Source organism: Prenolepis imparis, unplaced genomic scaffold, assembly GCF_030444845.1.
Source record: "Prenolepis imparis isolate NDT839.2.m4 unplaced genomic scaffold, iyPreImpa1.0 SCAF_2, whole genome shotgun sequence".
Classification (NCBI taxonomy): domain Eukaryota; kingdom Metazoa; phylum Arthropoda; class Insecta; order Hymenoptera; family Formicidae; genus Prenolepis; species Prenolepis imparis.
In genome coordinates, this window is record NW_028141160.1 from 16,950,430 (window position 1) to 16,976,611 (window position 26,182).

The 26,182-nt window shown below is 41.5% G+C and overlaps 1 protein-coding gene across 12 annotated transcripts in view; it reads right to left on the reverse strand.

The window, feature by feature from the left end:
• Bru3 (CUGBP Elav-like family member bruno 3) overlaps window positions 1–26,182 on the reverse strand; it is a 578,576-nt gene that overhangs the window by 525,449 nt on the left and 26,945 nt on the right. The gene's annotated exons all lie outside the window — the stretch shown is intronic.

Below are 26,182 nucleotides of genomic sequence, written 5' to 3' on the forward strand. Positions count from 1 at the left end.
AATAAATATTTCATAAATCTTCGAAAAAAGAAAAAAGCGCAGTATGAAGTCACGGAGATGCTCGATTAAAATCCTTCGACACGAACCAACATCTCGCGTTTTGTTCATTCGCGATGGTCTTTAACTTGCCTGGTAGATTTCTGTCTTTCAATCGCGACACAAGAAGACAGGGAGAGAAAAGTGGATGAAAAAGAGTAAAAGGGTAACAGAAGATAGTCGCGAAGATCCACGAGAGCAAACTCACGATCGAGTAAAACGGCGGAAAATTGGCGGCGAGCCGTTTTACGATAACACAGATACGCGAGACCATTTGTGCCCTCGTTTTAATTAGGTGTGCATGTGTGCATAAATTTACGGAGCAAACGGTAAGGAGACTCCAGAGATTCGACACGTCTCTACCACGTCTCTTCAGCGTTTTCTCTCTTCCTGTAAGCCTCTCTGCTCTATGCCGACTTCGTGCGCGATTCAGATACGAGAAGGTCGCGATTATTTAGCGAAAGAGCGTGAAAATTTTGCGCCTACGACCAATAGAATTTAAACGCTTTCCAGGCGTCGTCGTGGCACCGTTTAAGAGCACCACTTAACTTCGTACACGAGTGTCGTCGCGCCGCGGGTATACCTTGTTAACCGCGATTCGACGAATGATTCACGTGCATGCTAACCTTTAAGGTGTCTGACGCGACCGTCTGCACGAGTCGTAAACGTTTCCTGCAGTTCCGCGGCTCGCAAAACATCGCGCCCAATGTGCGCGACAAGTATAAAAAATACAGTCGGACTCTTTTTGTGCGTTTTTTTTTTTTTTTAAATTGTTATATCCGTTTATTTCAGAATTTAGAAGCATGAGATTAATGCTCTAAGAAATAACAAAATAGAGTAATTAATTTATGATTGGATCACAGCCAAGTATATGAACACTTTCTCTGTGAATTAGGATCATTAAGATGAATTCATTAGAATGATTTTTTATCTCACGTTTTTCTTGTGAACAAATTAATAATAAATTTATTATTAACTATGCAAGCAAGTTTGCACACGGACAGATTTCGGAATTGAAAGTTGATTTCGGAGTTTTGGTTTTAGATAATCTATACATGATCATTTGTGATATAATTCTATTCATAATTTTATGCATAATAATATAATGTAGAAAACATTTAAAAATTTAAAATATACACCCATAAATATACATATTAGCATATAATATTATAAATAGAATTTTCTGCAGCAAATTATAGATCCTTTAAAATAAACTTAACAAGTAATTGTACATTATTTGCACTTTTACATAGACATACAAACACAGGTATAAATATATACTAGATTATTCTTTGATTTGAAGGCTCTTCAAGGAGAAAGCAGAGTCTGATAGTTAATGTAAGTACTTAACTTCTTGCGGCTTCTCGAATGTAAATTAATCATGGCTTATAGCGCTATACGTGACAATCTGCTATCTGACTTCCGGTCGAGTAGACATTTAACCACGGTCTGTCTGTTACGGGACTAATGTAACGTCACCAAATGCGGCATAACGATATAACGCAGTGCCTTCCCATTGGTCGAAATGTGGAAAATCAATAGCTAAATGAAACTGAGAATCCACAATTAGAAAACAGTTATCTATCTCGCGAAATAGCAACTGCGTCGGACTCCAGACTTTAAAAGTTCTTTAGCTATATCGTCGATACACCACAGGAAATGGTGGTAACGATTATGACTCTCATTGGCTCCACGCTGACATAATAGTAGAATCGCATGCTATCTCTTGTATTCCGGTGAAAATAGCTTGATATATCAAGAAAGACAACAATAGCCGGGGCGAGCTTGACTTTAGTTAAGAATTATTACCCTCCCCTCATCGCGTTACCGGTAATTTAAAGAAAAAGAGAGGAAGAGAGATATATTAACTTATACCGTACTGCTTTCTGTGTTTCTGCCTCCGAGGGATTAGATGCGTTTCGCTAGTATATGCTAGATATGCGAAGGTGAAGAAAGCGAACGGGAGCGAAAAAAGAAATAAATCCTCGATTCGGTAATTCCGAGGGTTTCGCGGCATAAATCTAAGTTCTGCGGCTGAGGGTCGACCGACATAGTCCACAAGATTCAGGGACTTTTGCCAGAGCAAGTTTAATCCCCCGGTAGTTCTCCCCTGGTTGAGTTACGCAGAGCACCTCTACGGAAGCCTGCAACTCCATGGAACCTGATAACGGTCGAAATCGATTCTAGACACTTTAAACGTCGCATTAAAATATGTAAATTGCAATAGCTCAATCAATTTCGCATCTATACGAAATCTATATGTCGCAAGGGATACATTTTTTTCTTCAGAAGATATCAAAAACTTCATCTATTGATATTGTCGAAAATATAATGCATCGATGGAGGGCACAAAAATCGCGATTAATACTTCATTCAATGACGTTGCATAAACTTTCTCACAATTTGCTCCGGTTTACCGCTGTCGCTCCGGATGCGTAGAAAATTACAGTAGACAAGCGTTTCTTTGTGGCCTGAAGAACTTGGTTCTTGTTGCTCCTACAGGCGGTATAATGCTCTTAGCGGTACAGGAAGATATGTTATTAATATCCATAAGAGGCGAAACAGCGCGGGTGCTAGTGACGAAGAAGCGAGAGGCAGAAGCGAGCGGCAGCCAAGCGGGAGCCAAGAGTTACGTGTAGGCAAGTGTTAATCTTGGTGGGTTAACGCAAGTGGCACCCGCTGCCAAGTCTGCGGATTATCGCACATCTTGTAATTGCCAACCAATCCCACGGGTGGAACCGGTTGGGAGTGGCTAGAACTGTTTGGCATCAAGCCTGATTGTGCTACCACGCTCTCTCCTATGTAGCGTTTGCCATTCGGCGCGGGCTGCCGACGTTATTTCCTCGGTGGGAAACCCACCCTCTGTACCATTCCATCCTCAGATCGTCTAAATCCTATTCGACATTTCGACCTAGCCTTCCTTCGTTTGTCAACAACGATAGACTACCGGTTTACCGGTCTCCGCGGAAATCACAAATGTCCAATACCGCGCCGTTACATCCGATCGATATATTATCACTCGTACATTTTCCACGATTCTGACTTTCTTCCATTTGGCAGCAGTTTAATATCGGTTGCTTTAGTCTTTCGGAAAAAAAATCGCCAAAATGATATGCTTTATATAATATCTTGCATGTTGCATTTTGATCGACCAACATGTCGCATATAATCCAAGATTTTAAAAAATAGTTTAGAAAAAAATTATTTTGAATTTTAGCAACGATACATACAATTTCTTCCGTACATGCAATAAGTATTGCATACGCGAGCAAATTAATCAGAGCAACGTGCATTCAACGAGTTTGCACAACAAGAGAAATGCTATGGACCATATGGCGAATATATGGCGCGCGAGGCAGAAAACATCTAAATTAAACAATAAATAAACGGATACACAAGAGGATTTACATAGATCGTAAAGCATGCACTCCCCATTTTATAGGTCCAATGTGTCTCTCTAGTGCGTCGACTCTTCCACTGCCACGACGGTCATAGCGAAATCATAGTTCACACATACATGTGAAACGCGCGCGAAAAATATCCTAAGATGTTGAAGTAACTGCAAAGTGACCAGCGAACGCTCTTGACCAGTTCCCTTTTTCGCGTCTTCCCTTCGCTTCTCGTCCAAGTTATAATTACTCTCCGAAATTGGCGACGTCGGCTGCGCGCCGGCGAAACTTCCTTGAGCTGTCGTCGCGATCTCCGTCCTACTTGGTGAAATAACGTGTCCGCGGAAATTGCTTGAACGCAGAACCCGGGAAAACGGGGCCGGGATCGTTTCAATTAGCGTGCGAATGCGAAGCGGTGGCAATTCCGGCTGCGCGTCTCGCCGGGCGGAAGATAATCATCTGGAACTCATCGTAAATCCGTTATCCGGCGGTAAGCCGGATAGTGTTATCGCGCGGACGTGAATGCATGGATCATCGTTCGATTATCCGGAATATGACGGATTTGAAGGGAACGCCGAATCGAATGCAAAGTCCGACGAAGAACATTGACGGAGTAGTATGGTGTAGTAGTTGTGTCGGCGGGCAACCGGTTCGAATATAACGCGTTCGCTGTACCAAAAAGCGCTGGCAGTGTGGGTGATGTCACGTGTATTTTATAGTTTCGCCCGGCCGAGGGCGGCGAGGTGTTGACGGACGGGACGTGGTACAACGACCCAACGTAACTCTCATCTCGCTCCGTCCGTCTCACCCTTCATCTCTTTTTCACTCGTTCCCTCTTCTCTCACCCCCTTATTCATTCACTCGATCCGTCCTACTCTCTCTCACTCTCTCACCCTCTCTCTCGTATTCCCTCGTCCCTGGCTCTATCTGTCTTGTGTACATCCCCTACGTTCGCCTACCAACTGCCAGAACCACCCCTCGAACGAAACCCAAACAGTGTTGCCAAACGTCTGTGCGACGCATAGCCTGGCCATTTGCATTTCGTTTGTGTCGCGACACAGAATATTTCGCGAACGCGTTTTATCGGGGGATTTTCGGTCCTCTTGTCGGGTAGCAGAGGCAGGCGCCGACCCTGTTTGCGTAGTAAACCTGCGACATCGATCTTCGTTGCATCCGTGTCGAGAGCCTTCGATACGGCGTTAATATTCGATGACGATATACACTTATTCCTAACAAGAGTGTTTCAAGTATATATTGTCGTAAACTTTCTGTATTAAAGAATTCAAGTATTATATGGCACAATATTCGGCTATTTTATACGCAGCATATATGTTTAATATATATTTATAAAAATCAAACTTGTCAATGTCAGTTATATATATATAAATATAGAAAGATATATTAAATATTAGAGCTTTCTCTCTCTCTATTACATATATACATATATATCCGTTTGAATCTCAGAATATATATCATCCAGAATTACAACTTTAGAATTCCAATAGACTACATTTTATGTCCAGTCAATCTGAAGTTTGTATAGCCTATTTCGTATATCGCGTATTAATTCCTTCTGCTAGCTCCCTATGTATGTACATTTCAGGTCGCCCACTGCATGTATGAATTTCAGCAATATTACAACCGCAAAATCAATGTTATGTTTCCTAGCATGTATTCGTGCAGTGTAACCTCAAGGGTTAAACAATCGCAATAAAATTTCTATGATACAAAGAGCAAATGTCGAAACTAAAATATAACAAACTATACGTCGAACCGTTTTTATTATCCGCGAAAAACGCGATTGTAAGTGGAATGAAGACAACGACGTCCGCACCAGTCACACGACAAGCAGTGTGTCTTGTCGAGGGCGCATTAAAATTTCAAAATGCGAGTTGAGTCGACGCGGGGTCGAATTTCGGAAAGGACGCCGCGGCTTCTAGAATTTCAAAATACCGATAAAATATAGAACGGAAACTATCCGCGCGGTAGCGGTCGGAAAGAAAGGCGATGCATCTTGTCGGCGAGTCGTTTCGGCGAGGGATCTCTCTCCGAGAAGTGCAGATGCGGCATATATATACACACGTATATAACGCGCGGAAATCGCGTCTACAAAGTTGCGGACGAAGAGTTTCTCGCAGCGGCAGAATCGCACGACCGTGGCAGACACCTCTGATGTATAATGCGCCGGAAACTTTGCGAACAAACAAATCCGCGAACCGGGCGTGCAAAGCGGGAACGGCCAAGCAGTCGATACACACAAAATCGAACGAGAGAGTAACAGCGAATCGAAGCGAGTGACAGAGCGGTGCCACGGGGGTCTAAAGCAAATTTGGTAAACAATTAAGACAAACGGTAGTTCGGACGTATCGAAACAAACAGGTTGTACTTCATGCCCCGGCGCGCGTTCGGCGTGCCACAAATACGTCCTACTGGCTCGCTTTTTTCCCGCTTCTCTATTTTTTATCGGGGAAAAAATGCCCGACCCGACGTCGAGAATTGTGGCCGGTTGCAAAAATATCCTTGATAAATGTATTGACGTGAAAGGAAACTCTTGAGCGCGTTGACACTCCGGAGTTTCGCGAATCCGGTCGAGCAGCGGTCAGCACTTGCGTCCAAATATCGAGAGCGATACTTTGCGCAGATTCACGACAGTTACAAACAACACGAGGTATAGCTGTTATCGTCAATCCGACGTAATGTTGTAACAAAAAAAGATAAAAGAAAAAAAGAGGGAAATGGTGCGCGCTGTATTCGCGCCGGCGATCGTCCGTTTTCCTAAAGATAAATGGAACTCGCTGTTTAATAAGGAGACTCCCGGGGAGAAAGTTCTCCGGTAATTGGTGATTATTGCTGTGCTACGTAATTTCTCAGAGTTGCGAATTAGAATGGGGAAGGAGGGGGAGAGAGATTTTTCGAAGCTATTACGCAAGTAGATTACTGGCGTCTCTCCCTCTTCATAAGGAGGATTGGACCGGAGGACGGAAACGGACCTCGAAGCCTGCAACGAGGCCAGAGTTGTGGCGCAGTCTCATATTTTAAGTCTGGTAGAACAATATTAAAAGTACGGCAGCTGCGCTCGCGGCAGCGAGAGAGGGCTAGGACCGAGACGATATTCTCCACACCCCCTCCATTGGGACAGCTCCATCCTCACGCCAGTCTGCTATAGGAGCTACTCTCCCGGTTCTTTCCTCTTCTTACTTCCCTTTCCCGCAGTCTGCACTTCACTTCGTAGCCGTAGCTAGTTTCCCCCTTGCGAGGGTGTGTAGCTATGAAATAATGTGCACGTCGCGAAAAATCCGTAAATCAACAACCTTCCCTTTCGTTCCTTAATGTGGCCTTAATGTATGAAGCATTGCAGCGCATGTATAATTCATGCTTAAAGCGGATGTAAAAGTTGAGACCGATTTATAGGAATTCAAGTTATAATTAAGATGGATTGTATAAACAAGAATATACAAAATTTAATTGCCCACTATTATTATTCAATATTAAAGTATTTTTTTCTATAACAAATATTCATGCTTTTAGACATCAATATTATAAATAATAAAGAGATAGCGCTATAAAGGTAGCGATAATATTTTATCTTCAATATAAGAAAATAGTATTAACGCGTTAAAAGTAGTATTAACTGTAAAGCAAGCTGTATAATCAAATATTCTATCGTATTAGAAAAAAAGTTCGATTTTAACTGACGAGAGCATCTCTCTCTGTCGGTGCAGAAACATAGAGAAAGAGAAAGAAGACACATAAGTGGAGTGCCTCTCGATCGGTGAAACTACTCGAGCTTTCTTCAGAGTGGAAACTTTCGATTCTGTGAGCGGAGAGATGCGAAGAATCTCTATCTTTCTGTCTCTGTCTTTTTCCTCTCACTCTCTGTTCTCGCGAACTGCCGTCATCCTCGCCCCCATCTTCTCTCTCGTTCTGTTTTGCGACGTGGTGGAAAGTATTTATCGTAGCTTCCCCCCGTCCCCGATCCCCGTCTTCTCGTCCTTTTTTCGTCAAGCGCGATTCGCGCGCAAGTGAGGAACTGCTACCGAGAGGGGGTGGGACCTTATCGGCCGCTTCTCCTAGACTGCGGAAAGCCCCAACCCGGCTACGGGAGAGGAGATTTGATAAAGACCAAAACGGAACGAACCGAGGAAAACAACTGGAGTGCATTTGTCTGGATCGCGGGGGAGCGGACTACTCTTCCTAAGGAGTTCCTTCTATCTCGCTATCTCTGGCCTCTGCTTTGGTCTCACGGAGCAACAGACTTCTGGCGACCGCTTTCATCTTACTTTGCTACGTCGAGCATGTTCGTTCTATATATGTCGCATGAACAATATTGCGAACTTTTCGATTCGTAGCTAGGTTAACACGACACGACCAAATTATGTCCTAGTTTGTATAAATTAATAATCATCATCTTTTGTTATACATAATATAATTGAATTATTAATATTAAAGCAAAAGATGTACCGCAAATTCATATACATATGTGTATGTATGTTCAATCCTTTTTTTTCAGTACATTTATAATATCCATGATAAATATAAGCAGCATATTTTTGCATGAGCGATAAATGATAATTTATTTTAATTCACAAATTTAAAAGCTTATGACATATGCACGTAAGAGACTTAAAAAGCTGTAACAATTTAAACTATATTTCTCTTTGCACTATAGTCGAGTCACTTTAGCGTATTGATTCTGTTAAGTAGAAAGCATTGAAAGAAGGCGAGAATAAAACAGGGTGCGAAAGTGCACGCCGTGGGAGCCGGTAAACGATGCGGTTTCTTTCAACCCCCGCCGACTGGCGAAAAGCGTTGAATGAATAACGCCACGGCTCGAGGCGTGCGTAAGTCGATAAAAACTACATCAATTAGACGGTGGCCGTCGGTTCGCGAGTTTAAGGAGCTGAAAGGCGGGAGGGAATTAAACCGGGTGCGTGTTCCGGCCGAAACTTTCGACGCTTAAACACCGTCATTCTCTAAGCTGGTTTGTTACATTGCGCCGTGTTCACTATTCAAAGTGAGCTACTAGAATGTCTCGCGACACGGCCCCACACTTTTGAACTATATTCGGAATTGTGCGGTTAAAGAGACAGCTAAATCCCAGAAACAAAGGGCGATGAAATATCTTCTAGCCCTTAAATGCATTGTTTTACTGTCACGCGGTAGATTAATTGCGTATTGTATCTAGCGTGTAAAACGTTTCGCTTGCGCGAATATGAAAATACAAAATTTATGGTTCACATAGCTGTATACGCTACGTTTCAATTTGCCTATCTAATTACCGTTTAAAATCACGATTGTTACTCATTAATTTCTGTGATATGGGCAACTAACATTGGATTCTGTTAAATTGCCGTTATCTCTATTACAGATTACATCTCCCGCAAAACACAGGACGGTTGATAGAGCGACCCATCAACGTTGCGGTCATGCAGGTACAATGTTCTCCGGTTACCACGTTATTCAATAGAACTAAAAAAGAGCTGTACTTTGTCCGTGTTGTCTGTGTAATATGTAATATCTCACAGCAATTTTTATTCGGTCATAATTATCTCCTGTAATTATTGTGATTTCGCTCGCCGTAGTGAAAAGGTGACCGTAATGTGTGTCACGATAAATGTACATTTATTTGAACGAATGGTTAGTGCAGAATAATGCATGCGAGTATATGCACGTGTGTATGCGTATGTGTGTGTGTATGTATGCAACAGATGTATGGAATATAAAATTATAACAGATCCAACAATTGTCAATACAGCTGCAGCACATTATTGTACGACGTATGATAGATTACGTACGTCGAAGAGTTCTGCAAAAAATTTACATACGCGCCAAGGCGAGAGCAAACGAGAGGGCAAAAGAGTCGCAAGATCATAAGGCGGCATAATTTGTGTTCGTGAGTAAATAAATCGCAATGAAAAATACACCGCGAACGCACCGGCGTCGCGCGGCATGATTAATTAGTAACGGAACCAGACGATTAAAATGCAGATAGCGTAACACGCGTGCATGCGTGTGTGTGTGTACGTGCGTCGACGTCGCGCGACGGGGTGAAGAGGGAGGGAGGGAAGGGTGCATTACTCAGGAATCGTGCGGAGCCATCCGCTCTCGCACGTTTTATTCCGCCGTTGTCGGTGCCGGTAAATCAAGTCACGTGTCATTTACCCGAATACGTAATGTATCGCATAAATATACGGAACCGCGCGCGCATCCACGGGCGGACACGCGGTGGGCGCGAAATTTTTTCCGCCTCCCTCGAACGAACCCCCGTCCCCGCAATGCAAATCCTCCTATTCACCCTCGGTCGTCCCCCTCTGTCTCCTCTCCCTCGTTTCCCTCCTCTAGTTCGGTCCAACCCGAAAACCGCAATCCCTCATCTTTCCCTACATTTACTCGATCTGCAACGGCTGAAACGTAAACTCGTTCGTTCGCACCCGGACGGTACATGCACGGGATGTCCGTGTATTTTTTTTTTATTCTTTTATTTTTTTTCCTTTTTTCCCCCCCTTTCGTTCCCCTCACCGTTTATGCCTGCCACGACATCGAGCGAGATAAAATTTTCTGGTATTTCCACGAAAGAGTCCGGCTAAAACTATATGCATACCCGTCCGCAGAAGCAGCTAAACTAAACTGTAACTAGAATTAGCTACACGCGAGAAATGCGTGAATTTTAGTCATAGTTCGTATAAACGATTACGACAATATCTTCACATTACGTGGAATATATGTATTATTTTGCGAAAATATCCATGGATTATAATTGTGAAGTAAAATACGTAGAATATCGCGAAATAGCATCTCCGCCAGATTATCTTGAATAGAAATGATATGCGAGGTATAAAGCGCAACCGAATCCTTCGTGATTACAAAATCTTGAAAAAATGAGTTTTTTTACTTTCAACATATACATATATATATGTATATTTATGTATGTATATACATATGTATATATGGCACAACTGACCGATATTCCTTGGAGAAATGCTAAAATGTGACATACTACAAATATAATTCGTAAAATCGATTTTGTTCTCCTTTCTTTCATGCGACAAATTGAAAAACTCCAGCCCGGTAAAGATGCATCGAACCGAAACTTCTTTATCTGAACAGGTCATCTATAAATAATAGACTTCTGAAACGGCGCAATGATGCGGAAACATCAAACTTGACTCAAGGACCTAAGCAATCAAACGGAAGGTGCGATTCGGGGAGAGAAATCGGTACAAAATTATCCGCGTAAATTATTCACGGCATGAATACACGCGAAAACGACGAAAATCGATGGCGAGAAAAACAGAGAGCGAAGCGCTGCTTCCATCTTTCACACAGACACAGTCTGAATGAAGCATCCGAGAGAACGTATAGATTTTAAAAGACCGTTGACGTTGATCGTGAGACAACTACTACAACTACTATCAGTGTTGGTAATGGCGGCGTTTCGCCTTCAGCACTGAAAGCACGGAGGTTGCGGTCAGTACCAAAGAAAAGAAGGGCAGAGTGGAACAGGGGATCGAAGGAACGAAACCCTCCCTCTCTTCCTCGTAAACGCGAGGAGAAGCAAGAACAGGGCCAACAACGGAAATAGAGGCGTAGGGAGGCTCCGCCGTCCCGCCTCGTCTTGATCAATACAGCCACGGCCTACTGCTATAGGTAACGTTTCGCAAGCCTGCCTTCCTTGCCTGCCTTGCTTCCTTGCCCGTGCTTGCTTGCTTGCTTGCTTGCTTGCTTGCTTTCCTCCCTCATCCCCGGCGAGGCCTTCTCGCTATAGATCTGTCGCTTATTCGAACCAACACGCCTCGTTTCGCATCTCCGTCTCTCTCATCGTGACTGTTCCGTCTCGTTCTATCTCCCCCGGCGCTCCCGAAAGGAGATAGTAGGTATACGCAGCATCAACCTACCCCACGGGACATGGGCGACCGAGAGAACATCTTCCTCCCCCTCTTCTGCGCACAGCCTGTCGCTCGTTTCATTAAAGAGGAAGGCATCGGATCGCTGCCCTTAAAAGCGCCGTAACGTCGGTGTTCTTCTAGACGGTACAATGACATTTTCGATCACGCCGCTGCATGTCATCATGCAACGTCATTTACAGGGTATAATTTCATTATATGGGCCAAGATTTTCAGATTCAAGATATTCCGTGACAAATTTGGTGTTAATCTTTTCTCGATGTAAAAATGCAATTAATACCTTTCTTTGCTACTTAATTATTTTTCCAATGTCATATATCTTATATACGTTATTTGCAAAAAAAGAAAATATTAAAATTTATTGAAAGCTAAATATAAACTAATATGAATTATTTCATGCGAATTTGCATGAAAGATGTATATTTGCATTTTTCAAACTGAATCGCAAAGAACGAGTTTGCAAACAAGAAATTACTGAAATCTTGATATTTTCTCCAGAAAGACATCTTTAATTTTTTGCGAAATAAAAAATGTGTGAAAAATAATTTTTGGATCGTTATATCAATTACACTATGTTATACAAAATTGCACTAAAAATATGCTAAAATATATATCTAACAACATTGTCAAAATCACGATATTTAAATAAATTAATTATACCTAACATTTTGCATTATTAACATTATAAAATAATTTTTGTAATCAATGTTTTTTAACACAATGAAATTATAATGGAAAGAAAGAATATTGGTCAACTTTTTGAAAATAATTGTTATACTTAATAATTTTCTAAATTAATAAATATATATCTATAATTCATAAATTTAATTTTCTTACGTACATATCTTGAACACTATGTCACAATCAAGTTATCTTAAATATTCTCTCTGGAGATTATGAAGATTACAAATACGCAAATAAAACTATTAAAGCCTTCACCTGTTTTCGTCCTGATGTACAACAAGAAAGATATAGCACTTTTTCATATCGATCCACAATAACTGAATTAGAAATCATGAAACTTTTTTTTTCGCTGACGTGTTTCCTGCGCGAAAGATGTACGCCGCTACGTTGATAAGCTTGTGAAGGGCTCGTGATACGCTACGAAGGATAGAATTATCTTGGAGCTATATATATGAGAGCGAATAGCATTACGGCGAAAGAGGGGCATTTAGAAGGGAAGGAAACATTTCGAGTTGCCGGCATGCCTCGCGTGCCGCCATTGCTCGACACTCGTGACGGTCGCACGCCGCAAAAATTAACAATAGAATCCCGTTATACAGTTGTTACTCGCAAACCGATGTAAAAATAATTGGAGAGACTGGTTAACGTGTGTACATACAGCCCGATTCATCTCTACTCTCTCCCCCTTCTTCCATGTTCTTTCCATGCCTCTCGCTACATCATACCCGCGAGTCGGAAATCAACGCCACCCGCTTTGCCTTTAAACAACCCTTCATCTGAGCCCGGTTATACCGACGGTCAGACATGAAAGGAGCGTTCGTGCATTTTTAGTCTCTACTTTTTCCGAACCCCGTTCTCTCTGCCCCTCCCGCCTATCCCCGTTCAACCATCCCACGTCTCTACCGTACGTGAGCTTCCGCCACTGTTACGTGGCGGCTGACTCTTTATAGTCTTTTAATTAGAGCCACTTTGTAGAACGAGGACGTAGAAGGGTTAGGAATGCCGACTGAAAAGTTCTTTAATTTGCCCAATAAATCAGCGGACAGTTCTCTGGTTCGGTGCAAAAACGTTTATCTCACGTGCGGTTTGCGCGCTGTGACTCTGCGATTGTTTCCGATCGACGACTTGACGATTTCGCGACATTCCGCTTCTCTGACAATCGACAAGTTCATCTTGCAACAATTTATTCTTTAATAAATCGCCTACGCGTGTTTCAATTTTGAAATTTTATCATTTATCCAAACGACAAATAAATATTCTACTTGGTATTCCATTTCTTCCTCCTTTTCGATTAATATTTGATAGATCGCGACAATGGAATCTGATCTTCGGCGCACGATCAATTTCGCTGGGAGAGGCACGTTTCGCTCGATAAAGTTCCTGATTAAAGTGCTCGCGTGTAACAAAGTTCCATATAAAGTATCCATATGTTTCCAACTTAATCTAACTCGACCCCGGGAAAACTTGAAGTTTTGCGGGATATTTGATCGCGCCCGCTGTTCTCTTCCAGCGGATTCCTTTTACCCCGAGGCAATAAATTTTTCGCGTCTACTCGTAAGCCGCGATCGGCCGCAAAATAATATGCGGCCGGTTTGGCCCTCATGTTTGGCTGATCGGCGGCTGATTACACGTGTTCCGCGCCAATGGTAGAAGCGCATGATAAAGCTGGCGGATGGCCGGGGCAGAAGGCCAGACACAGCCTCAATCACCGCAACCTGCTGGTCAGCCTAATCCGCCATAGTGGCCACCCATTCAAAATCAATAGATAATTTCGACCCCTCTGTACTACGTCGTACATGCAAGGTGACGTATACGGCACGCAAAGAGGGATATTTAACAGTGCAGTCGTTCTTTCGAATCAAGCAATAAAATTTCAGCAGCTCATCATCCTCGTCTGCATAATATATGCCGAATGTTATAATAGCGATCAAATAACAGCGATATTCTAGATCAATTTTATTTATAAAAATTAATAATATATCTAATACTGAAATTTTTGCAAAAATATTCGAACAGACGCAATCCGCGTTTTCCGACTTTTTAAGAACTTAAAGAAACGTACAAATGTCAGGAGTGACAATTATTCATTAATACAAACGACATGCGGTCCGCTCTTTCTCGGCTAAGACGGGCGGTGAAATGGCAAAGGTTATCGCCATATCAGTCAGCCTGTATACGACATTGTAGAACGCGGATCTTTGCATCATATGGGTAGCAACCGCGCGACATGTTTTGCTCACATCACCGAAGCATTAAGGCGCGTTTTAGCCTTCTATGCAGCGGAGGCTAAGTCCGCCTGTAACCCCTCCATCGTCTCTTTGCAGCCTAACGCCGACGACGTTCGCCCTACACGGTGGCATGAATATTCAGAACCTTCGCCTCGTTCAATATGAATGCCGTTGATCTTGGCGAGCCACGTCTCTGTGCCGTTTGCGTTAACGCACACCTGCCAAGAGACGGACGTGGTCAAGGCGGTCACGTGGTCCCAGATAAATAGTATTAACGACAAAGATTACCATAAGATTACGTCGCTCTCGATAAACCGAGCAAGTCTTCTTTCGAGATGAGATCTCTGTGTAACCCCTGTGAGGGAGACGAGAGAGACGATGTTCGCTCAATATGCCGCCTCCACGCGTACGGATTACTTCGTATGCGTGAAGTGTGGAAGTAATATCCAACCTTTCCAAGAATCTATCTCTCTGATGCTTTCAGTGAACTTCATCCCGAACTTATCGCGCGTTATGCGATTCACGTATGAGGAATCGAGAAGTCTGGCCGTGGTATAGATGCTACGTGCTCACGAAAGAACTCTTTGCAATTCTAGACTTTATTTTGGGAATATATAATTTCAGATTTTGTTGAAAAACAAAAGTAACAAATTACATTCGTTAACTTAGCACCCTCATAACAAGAAATTAAATTCCAATATATGGCATAATTAAATGGTAATTTATAATTTTCTGTGTTATTTTCACAATTGTATAAAAAGGTTGTCCCAAAATTTGCAAAGCAAAATAATAAAAGAAAGTTTTCAAAAATTAAAATAATATTTAAAATTTTTATACTTAAAACAGTAATTTTTGAAATAAAAGAGCTTAGAACTTTTTAGTGTTATACGAATGAAAAATTTTAAACTAAAAAATTTAGTAATTAATTTAAGAATATATCAATTTAACGTGTTAGCATTTTTACTTGTGATTACTTTACTTTTATTACATTATGATATTCCATGTTGCATCTATAAAAATTTATTCTCTTTGAAATTTATTTGCAGAAATCTCTAAAAATGATTAATTAATAATTAATTCTATATATTTATTTTTAATTTTTAATTTGCTATATATGTTTTTTCGGAAATGAGAATAGAATATTAAATATTCATATTCCCATCATATTACAATTTCCTGCTAATTAGTAAAAGCAATTCCAGATTAGTACAACAAATTAGCAGTAAATAAACACTTAATTATACCAGATATGAAATATATTTTATATATTTTGAAATGGGTTTCTCGTCGTGAAAAATACTAGTTCAACAAAGATTCAAAAATGCATTTTATAATAAAATTTTGTTAAATCCAAGAATGCGCAAATAAAGTATCATAATATAATTACATTTTCATATAATTAAAAATGTCGCCATAAAAAACTCGAATAGAAAGAGTACGCTATTCTTTAATCTGTTTAAGAAATATCATAAAATCACATAAAATGTGTAACTGAAATAATACAAGTCTCTTAATATGTACGATCTTCTTTCTGTATGCTTGCATCAATGCTGCAAGGACGTTTCAAGAGAATTGCGCGGTTGGTGTTGTAAGAATTTCGACAATGCGCGTACGACAAAAAGACTAAGGAAAGCGGATGCATAACACACATGATGGAAGAGGAGTCACAGGTTTGTGCAGGTGGATAGGTGGCAATACAGACAACATTGCGCCGTATTGCTTTGAGAATCGACCCCCCAGCACCGCGAAAGTTCAATCAAGCTAAACAACGTTTCTGTCCGGCCGTGTGCCGGCCAAAAAGCGAACTGCCGTTCACGGACGGCCAACTGCGGCAGGCCGGGCTGGCTGGCCAGCCAACCTTTCCCCAATGTCGGCCTGGCTTCGCACCAACTTCAAACGCGTATGAAATCGCGCTATCGTGCTAGCGAGCAGCGCGTGGCGGCGCTTACGGGACCGGACGAATTTTTATCGAGTATCTGGAGCCCGTTCCCTTCTCCACCCCGGGAGAGAACGAATGATCGCACTTTAAAGACATTACGAAAGAATTGCGGACGATAGAGAATCCTAGCGAAAAATGTACGATATATTCTGCTGTATTTTGATTATGGTTCTCGTTCTTTTGATAAAAAAAGTTAAAAAAGCATTGCAAAGAAATTATAAAGATTCTGGTCGTATATTGTAAACGTAAGATAATCATTAAATTTAAAGAAGAATAATAAAATTTAAGCAGCAACTGAAAGATGCAGAATTTCGAATACGATATTCTATTGTAACATGTATAAAATTATATTAGACTAAAAGGTTATATTAATTACTTGCACACAGACTTGTGTTATCTACATATCTACAACTATTGACAAAGTGCCATCAAAGATAATTAAACCGACGTCTCACAACACACAATCTATCTATACATCTCGATAGTTTATCGACGTCCTTGGCAATATCTTTGACCGACCCTAACTATTCGTCATCGATTTCGTAGACAGACAGAAATGACGCTTGCAGATCACCGATTTTGACAGTTGATCATCGTAGTAGGTTCGAGACACATTGATATACGACGGGTACTTGTGCTTCGGTTCTACACAGAATAGCACATAGCGAGAACCAAAGGCGACGATGGCAGAACGGACGCCAGATTGATCGGAGCCAAGGGTGGTTATGTCAGTGACGTGAGTTAGGGGGGCAAAGAGGAGGAGGAGGAGAAGAGCTTAGGGGTCGTCGTCCGGCTTTACTCCCGTACGTGTCCTTTATCCCGTTTCCCCATGCTTACCCGTCTCTCTATATGTACTCATCGTCATCCTTTTCACTTCACCACATTCATTTCACACAGAATGACAAAAAATTTAATTTATAAATAAATTTTTTTTCATAATTACTTACTTTTCCAAAATAACAAAAAGTATAATATATAAATTCAACGTATATTTGCAACGTGAAAGCGCAAGCTCCATCTCGATAATAGCGCGCGATATATTTATATCGCAAATACGCGCTGACAATGATAATGAAATCGAACGCGTGCGTGCCCGAGAATATCCTCTTGCCGCATTAAAACGTGCCGCACGAATGTCGTGTGCCGTCGAGAAACAAATAGGCGGTTCGGTACCATTTGTTTGAGAGCGGCGTGTGGTGGGTGGAAAAGTTTGAAAGTGGAATTGAAAGCAAAGCTCCACGGCACGTAAACCGTGTTCGCCACTTGCCGCACACCTTGATTCGTAAGTAATGTTTGAGAGTAACAATTCAATTCATGCGATCGAGACGTGTTGTACGATAGACGATAGGATCATGTGCTGTTGTATCCGCGATTCGGTAAATTAGGAGGAGTCAACCGCGTACTGTTAATCGTCTCTTTCTCCTTAAGATAATGCCTAGTTTCGCGATAAGAGAAAAATCTCAAACGAGGGAACCACGTTTCCTTTCCTGGCTCTAACCTTCGTCTCTTTTCGTTTAATTTCTGATCTCTTTTCTGCTTCCCGTTTTATCTTGATTAAAAGTATTGCGTTTCAACCTTCATGCTCTGTCTTTCTTCTCTCTCCCGATTGCTCCCTATTCCGATTCTAAGCTTTATTTTATTTCCTCCATTGTTTCCACTCCTCGTGCGTACCACCCTCACGTATTCCTCCTGATTTTCCACCCTCACACGAGATCACGCGTTTTACCAACACGCGCGGCATCATCTATATCTACGCGCACGTACACAAAAGCACCAAGATCCCTTTTCTCAGTTAGTTCCTGGTCCTCTGAACGCTGGCATTATTTTGCTTGGTGGTCCCCTTTGTTTCGGTCCATTCTATTGAACTGCGGGTGAGATAATACGTCCTGCGCACCCTTGTGCCCGACACGTCGCTTCGAAACAAACCCGCATTCTCGCTTTCCAATAATTCGCAGTTTTATCCTAACACCTCTACCAACCTACTTATCTACCTACAGGACCTATTACATCCCTCGCGACGGAACGGTAATTCCGCATTTGAGCTCGCGAGGATCGATATTACATTCTACGCAGTAAATCCTATATGACACGTAACGTCGTGACCGGTCACGAAAGTCTCACGGAGCTGTTTTCGCTCTGCTAACGTCGAGATCGATTATGCAAGGGATGGCCGAGCATCAATCCGAGAGGTGGGGGGAAGAGGGGATAAATACGAGCATGCAACTTCCAGGATGTAAAGGTCGAGGCAGCGCCGGTATTAGCTAACCACGGGCTTATGTATCTCGGAGTAAATTCCGAACTGCGAGGCATCTAGGATAATATTATGCTGTGCTGACATCTTTGGTGTTAGCCAGGCCGTCCGTTACACAACATCAAACTACCAGCCAAACCCCTGGCCTTCCTTTACCCTTCTCCCATACAGGCGGAGCTCAAGCCAAGTCGATAGTCCGCCGAGATCCTGCGGTCACCCCTTACGGGAAAGGCCAAAGGAGTTGCTTGCCTCTGTCCATCTCTCTCCTCCGGCGAAAGCGAGACGGAAGGAAGCGCACGCGGAAGGAAGAGATGCCGAAGAGAGACAGAGCACATGACCTTGCCAGAGAAGGCTAGAAATGCCGGCTGACCGAACACTATACACCTTAGCAAGTCTCTGTGTTACGAAGCTTTCAAATTACAGCACAGTTCCGTCCAAGAAACCAGAATTCGAATTAACGAGAAGAGCAACAGGAATAAACGCATCTAAGCTTGCTGTATTTTGTTAAACAACGCGGCCAGCGAGTGCAACTGCAACATGAGAACACAGAGCGGGTTTTGTTTTTACCCCTGCTTGCAACGCTCTTAGATCTAACAAAGTCCTCGTAACAAAGCGTCTTATTTAGCCTTTGTCAAGTTTCATATCTCGATAATATATCTCAGAAAATTAAATACCTATCTGAGTTTCAAATATTAAAGCTCGTTTAATTAAAAATATCATTACATCAGATAATATTTTAAAATTATTTGCTCTTATCTCATATAGTTTAAAATAGCAACTGACTGACGATCGATAGAAATAATCAAGCGATTGCCACGCGAAAGAAAAAACGGTATGCATATATGAAAACGGTCTCGTGTATTTCTAATCTCATTTTGATGTCGTTCAAATTTATGGTCGCAACGTAAATACCTCTCGTACTCCACATACCGCGGCCAGGGCCTTCCTATACGTAAAGATATCAAGGTATGCCTATTCAAAGATGAAAGACCTATTTACCGGCATATTTTACGTACATAAGATATATTAGAATGCTATATACATAGAATTCCTTTAACATAGTATGTGTAAGGAGTTTTCCATAAATCGAACTTTACGATATATAAATTCCATAGAATATTATATATCTCAACATTAAAATATATATAATATCTTATAATGAATAATGGTGCACACACACACACACATATACATAATACTCTCATATTTTCATTAATACAGAATAACGCGCGTCTCGTATGTGTGTTCATTTAGATTGACTATTCTCAATGCAGAGAACAAAAATGCTACCAACGAACCTCGAGCCGAGGCGTTACGAAAGTTGGCAGCGGAACACTCCCAGAGGATAGTCGGCATACAATATTTGAAACAGAAAACCATCGGGGATGTTGCGCGCCACGCTATGCAGCTACGTTGAATGCATCAGCGTATCCCACGGCAGCCAGACTACCATCAAGTATGTATGGAATGATATGATTTTCGTTTAATTAAAACTGTAATAACTGTTCTCCTGTCCGCGTTCCACAACGTGAGTATTAAAATATATGGTGCATCATGGTTACCGACCTCGCGGCTCGAGACGAATGAGAAATACGGAAAAAAAAGAGAGAACGGACACACGCGTGAGCACGCAGTCGAACAAAGAGATGCATCAGATCGGAATATGCTTGCGTTATATACGATCTTTCTTGTACATAGACATCTGTATCGCAGCCACACATGAACAGATTCCAGATTCGCGCATCTTATTTTATTCGCATAACCGCAAATCGATATGCGTGAAATCGATAATATATTGTATCTCGCGATGAAATATGAAAGGTATTTCCTCGGGAAATAAAATATGATTAAACGACCATCAGAGAGAAGTGATATCCGAAGGGAGGGATGTTGCTCAACAAAGGGGGTGGCTCAATAGACCCAGGACGAAAACGAGGCTTTGTGTTGGCGAAGGCCGGCGAGTATGTGCCGCGCTGGAGGAAGAGAGGAAGGAAGGCGACGAGAATGGAAAATAAACGTGGCGATGATGCCCCGAGTTTGAAACAATTAACATAACAAAGCGAGGCGCGCCGAGCGGCGGGGGGGAGGGAGAAAGAGAGACGGCCAGAAAGGGTGGATACGTGGAGCCAAAGGCAAAGGCGGGGGAGGGGAAAACACGGGCGCGTTTCTCTTGAGATTTTGGCACCGTTTCCACCGTCGACGGCAGCCTATTCTAACTTGTGGTATTCGAAAACATTTTCCCCGACCGGCGTAAACGGATCCGACGTGAACAGCTGAAGGGGCCACACGGCGTGAAGAAAACTTTCCTCCGTCACCTGCCGTTGTCACAGTTTTACGGTCGGTTCTGTTATAACACGCGATATGTTATCTCAAAAATTCAAGATATTTGACTTATCTCTCGCGCGGTCTTTAATCTAATCGATGCGATAAATTATATATTATCATGTTGAAATAAGTATCCCGAATATTTCCGTTCAATGTGAAAATTATAAGTTATTGGATAATATTATATCTTTTTTGTCCTCGCACATTTTCTTCCGTACTTAGTAATTTATATTTTCCGAATAAAGAGAGCATATCGGAAAGGATATTATAAATCAAAAGTTACGATACTTTAGTGACAAATACTTCTTTAAATGCCTTATTTATGTGGAAAAACTAACGTAATCTGGCGTATACCGTGAAAATTTCACTTCTTAGAAAATGACGATAGAATGCAAATACTTTGGAAGACGCAATTTTTCGTGCTTTCCCCGTAACGTTAAAGAACAACGTAATCTGTTTGTCGTGTTATACATGCATCACGTCGGATCGAGTGAGAGAAAATTTTTCAGCCGGTACGTTTGAAAGCGGGTCGATTCAGCATCTTCAGTGTTCCTCGTCATTTTCCGTCGCAGGCGAGAATAGCGCGGCTTATTTGATTAAGGCGCATTCAAAGCGTCATGCATATAATCGTATAAATTGCTTTTGATGTGTGAGAGCTCTCGCGCTTGTGCTGCGTGGATAAGAGACTCGCACCCTTCGTACGTGCGCTTTTCCATCTCTGCTTGTTTTTCATAATGCTGCCGCAAACGTGTACGGTATCTCAAAGTTTTGCATAAAAATAAATATTCCTTTCATTAAAAAGAAAAAACACGCTATATAAAAAGGTGAAAAAAATAAAGCTCGCGGATAGCACGATTAAAATAATCAAATAATCACTCGTTAATCTTGTTACTTCTAAATTAAGCCTACCAAATAAATAACACCATGCCCGTAGGTCTAGCGTGAATAATGCGGCGCGCGTGACTACGATAAATATTTAACCCTTCTCCTTCCGTGCGAGACTCAAAGAGTTCATAATGGCGCAATCTTGCGCTAACATTTGCGACATATTGGCAAGTAACATTTGCGTGATAATCTGGAGTTATGTAAAAAGGTGATATTCATACATGAATATGCATTTTTATAATAAATTTAATTTATAAGAAAGATGACAATGATATTTCGACATGCCCTTTTAAGGACGTCAAATCTCTGAAAGAGAGAAAAAAGAGAGAGAGAGAGATCTTGTCAATATTTGAAACAATTACGCGTGCGTGCGCATGTGTGGAGTAATATATGTATGTATACACATTTTCTCGTTAATTTATGGCCACCTTGGTAATATCAGCAGAATTCTTTTTGTTTATATTTATTAAATGAGAAATTTTTATAAAATAATTAAGACTCTACTTTTGCAATTGCTTCAGATGAAAGTTTCTTTCACAAAATGGTTGTTTTTTTTATTTGATAATTTTTTAAAATGCTACAAAATATATCGTTAATTTTGATATTTAATATTTAAAATAACTATTAATAAAAAAATTAATACACACAAACACTTAATCATGTAAAATTAATATTATCGATGATTTTGCCATAAAAGTATGTTAAATAATACTTTTATAATATTACACATCTTTACTAACATTGACACACTAGCATCAACTACGCTATACAATATATCACTCTTGTCACTTTTCAGAAATAAATTCATATTATATATTGCTAATAAAAGTATGCTATTGTGTATAATACATTTTTAATTACATTAACATGTCATAATATTGACATAAATTACGAAAATTGGAAAATAAATAAGTATAGCCACAATAAATTAACGAGTATGCGTAACTGTATGTATATGTATGTGTATATGTGTACATGCCAGAAATAAAAGTTCTACGAAGGCAACATGGTATAAACAAAAAAATAGTTTGCAAGAAGAATCGTAAAAATAAGACGATACCCACTGAAACGCGCGTCATGTCTGACTGTACACTGCTCTTATCTACTTTAATATCGCGCTCCCTAAGTAGAACGCGGCGTTATACGTTCAGACGTAGCTGTTCCCGTAACACACTTCTATGAGAAGTTCTCTCCGAGAACTTTCACCATATTAATCCAATATCAGCCATATGGTTTAGAATCAGGTTAACAACCGTTCATCTTTTCTGGCGCCGAGAGGCACGGAGATTATCGGCCATCAATCTGATTTAACGTCATTTACGCAAAATAATAGCGCGGCATGTTTAATTGATTGCACAAGCTTTCACGCCTATATGCAAGTAAATCGAGCATTCAATTATATATGATATATAAATTATATTAAATGTATAATAAAACAAGGAGAGTGGCTCCACAAGATTCGTATCTTGAGAGTCTCAAGGGATATTTTTTGACAAATTTAAAAAACATTTAATGGAAAGACGTATTATTCGCGTTATCTTATTTCGAAGTTACAGTTTCAATTCATCTATCTCCTGTCTCCCGACTTCCGTGGTCACGGATCCGTAAATTAACGGCATTTCGGACGCGTCTTCGATCGCCAACCATTCATAAATCTATCCGCCGTATCGCCCTCGTCCATTAGCATCTCGCCGTGCGTAGAATCGCGGCGAGGACAGAATATCCTGCAGTTTGTCCCGGTATCTCAGTTGAGTAACACACCGACGTCCGCGCGGAGGCAACCAGTCAGCGCTGGTGGGAAGTATAAAATGTCAATACGTTTACCGGCAGGCCATTGTTGAGCTTGATCTATGTTTATGGGCGTAACGGCGTAGGTCGCCGTCGCCGCCGTCGCGTTGCATACAGAGCAACAAAGCGCGTAGAAAGCGGGCGAGAGAGTATCTCTTTCTGTAATGTTCCGGCCGTAATAGTACAAAGGCGGTCCTCGGTTCCTGCTCGTGCTCGCGAATATATATATGCCGGCACTTTACGAGCGTACGTGAAACACTTTGACACATGCATGCCGGGGATTGTTATGCGAATTTCAGTAATTGCTATCTCTGCCTTTCGGCATCAACCTGTCGTCGCAATATATTCGCGTGGAAAGAAAATTTAATTAATTCGTCATTCGATTACCGTAGCTTATGCACCGCTATGCTACAATGTGCAGAAAGTATATAATTTTGTGAAATATTAGCAGTTACTAAAAAATTTATTATTTATATGCAAAGGATTATCTCTACCTTCTGCGAAATTGTCGATAAGGCCGAAAAAGTTATATTTGCACAAGACAAGAAATTATCTCCCTTCGTTCGTGTCCCTTGTTTCGTATGTGAGCGTGTGCTCGCTATCTTGTGCGCACGTGTCTACAAATGTCTGTGAACGTGTCGGTGTGCGTAACCCGCGCCTGGACCACTGCGATATCATTTGCGATAATGCATATGCCTCGTACAAATCTCCCCGGTCGAACAATCATCCCCCGTTATAGCGATGATTAGTCTCCCTCCGCGCGACTTTACACATTCGCACGCGTAATAATACCACGACAGAAGTCAGTGCACGAGGAATAATGTTCTTTTCGGTCCATTTAAAAAAAATTGAATCGAGATAGTGAAACCGTCTGGTGTGAATCGTCGAATGCATATCTCGTAACGTATTTGAGTATTTTCTCAACTCAGATTATTTTCCATCTTCCACCCTCGACGCTATTCGGCACGTAGAGGAAAATCGCCGAGCGTAGGAAAAAAAAAAGAGTTGTAGAGCGAATCGCTCGTTTGCTTTGTTCGGTATATCGCAAGCAGGTTCGACGAAATTGAGAGAGAAAGAGAGAAAGAGAAAGAAAGAGACAGGGACAGCGAGAGAGAGGGTTCGAGGTGCCAGAGACTCGCCGGGGGAATGAAACCTGATTTAGGACTGCGGTCCAGAAATCTCCCAAGAGACCCTCCGGGCTGACCACCGCGCACTCGCTTCGCTTTCCAGTGTCCCTCCGAGTGCGATCCTCGCCCTCTACTACTACTACTACCTTCTCTCCACCGGCTCTTCGGTGTTCCACGTCCAATGTCCCTGTGTCCCTGGACGCCAACAAGTGCGACTCTTTACCAACATCGCGTCCGAAATGCGTCCGGAATATCGAAGACCACATCAAGTATTGCGGCGAAATACATTATACAAAAAAAAAAACAAACTTTAACCGCTTCGATAGAGGAAATAACGTAGAATAAAATAACATCTATTAAATTAGATTTTTCCATCTGGAAATCTCTATGGAATATATTTGAGATTTTCGTAATATATGTATACTGCGGTGCTGTATTTTCTTTTATTTCGCAGAATTAATAAAAACAAGATTGGTGTCAACTTAATCCAATGTTTTGTTTCATTTTAACCAAGTGTTTCCTTTCTCCTTCGAGAAAATATTTTAAAGGAGTAGCGGAAAAGAGAGCAAATTTTAATACAGAGAGACAATTTCGGGCGAGCGAAGAATTTTCATTCGATACATTTATTCCATACTTGCTTGAAACTTTCCTTTGGCTCATATAATACTTAGATTCGACTGCTTTTATATCGAGTGGATCCTTACAAAGCATAGAACGAAGCCGGCGGGCCGGCCGAAGGCAAAGTTTCAGACGAGGGCCACGGGAAAGAAGGGAATAAACCGAACGCGAGAAGGAAAAAGGAGGATGGAAGGAAGACGCTCCTGGCACAGCCTGGCGTGTAGGTTACTACGTGCCTGCTCGACGAGGCATCCCGTGACCGTGGTCTGGCTTAAGATTCGGGTCAGGCTGTAACCTGTCTCGATTGCAAATATAGGGAAACACTCTTCAAACGCTGCCAAAACCAAAACTCAAGTGGCACCGGACGCGGAGTACGCGACGCGACAAAAACCTCGGAAATTTAATCGACTTTTGTCACGATTTCCTACCTTCTATCCTGCAATTTCCCCAGCGCGAGTATAACTCATTGGAAAATCCGTGAATCCACCAATACCATTTCAAAGCCGAAGGAGATAGTTTACCACGTCGTTCAGTCTGATCGAAAACCCGTAACCTTTAAACTTTTCCCAGTTCGCTTGCCAGCTACTTTTCTTTCAAAGCACGAACTTGATGGCCAAAGAGTTATGCAGTGTGAATACTTCACGATTGATATGTCATTAGTAAATAAGCCATCAGAATTCCTAAATCAAAATACCTAAAACTTTGTACTTTTATTAACGGAGCATTTCTCGTATATATATTAAACTATTATCGATAAATTTCGTTACTGCCATAAATGATACCTCAACTCGTAAAAAATACGCGTTTTGCATAAAAAAAAACGTTCAAAGCATGCAATGTTACGGAGAAATAGCACACCCTTTGTCATTGGATATGAATCTTATTGAGCATACTTGGAATATGCTCCCACAGACGGCGGTGCAAGAATGCACCCGCGAAGCGACGAAAGCTTGCAGCTGCAGTCACTGAAGAATGGGTCGACATACCGCGAGAAGTTCTTCGCCATCT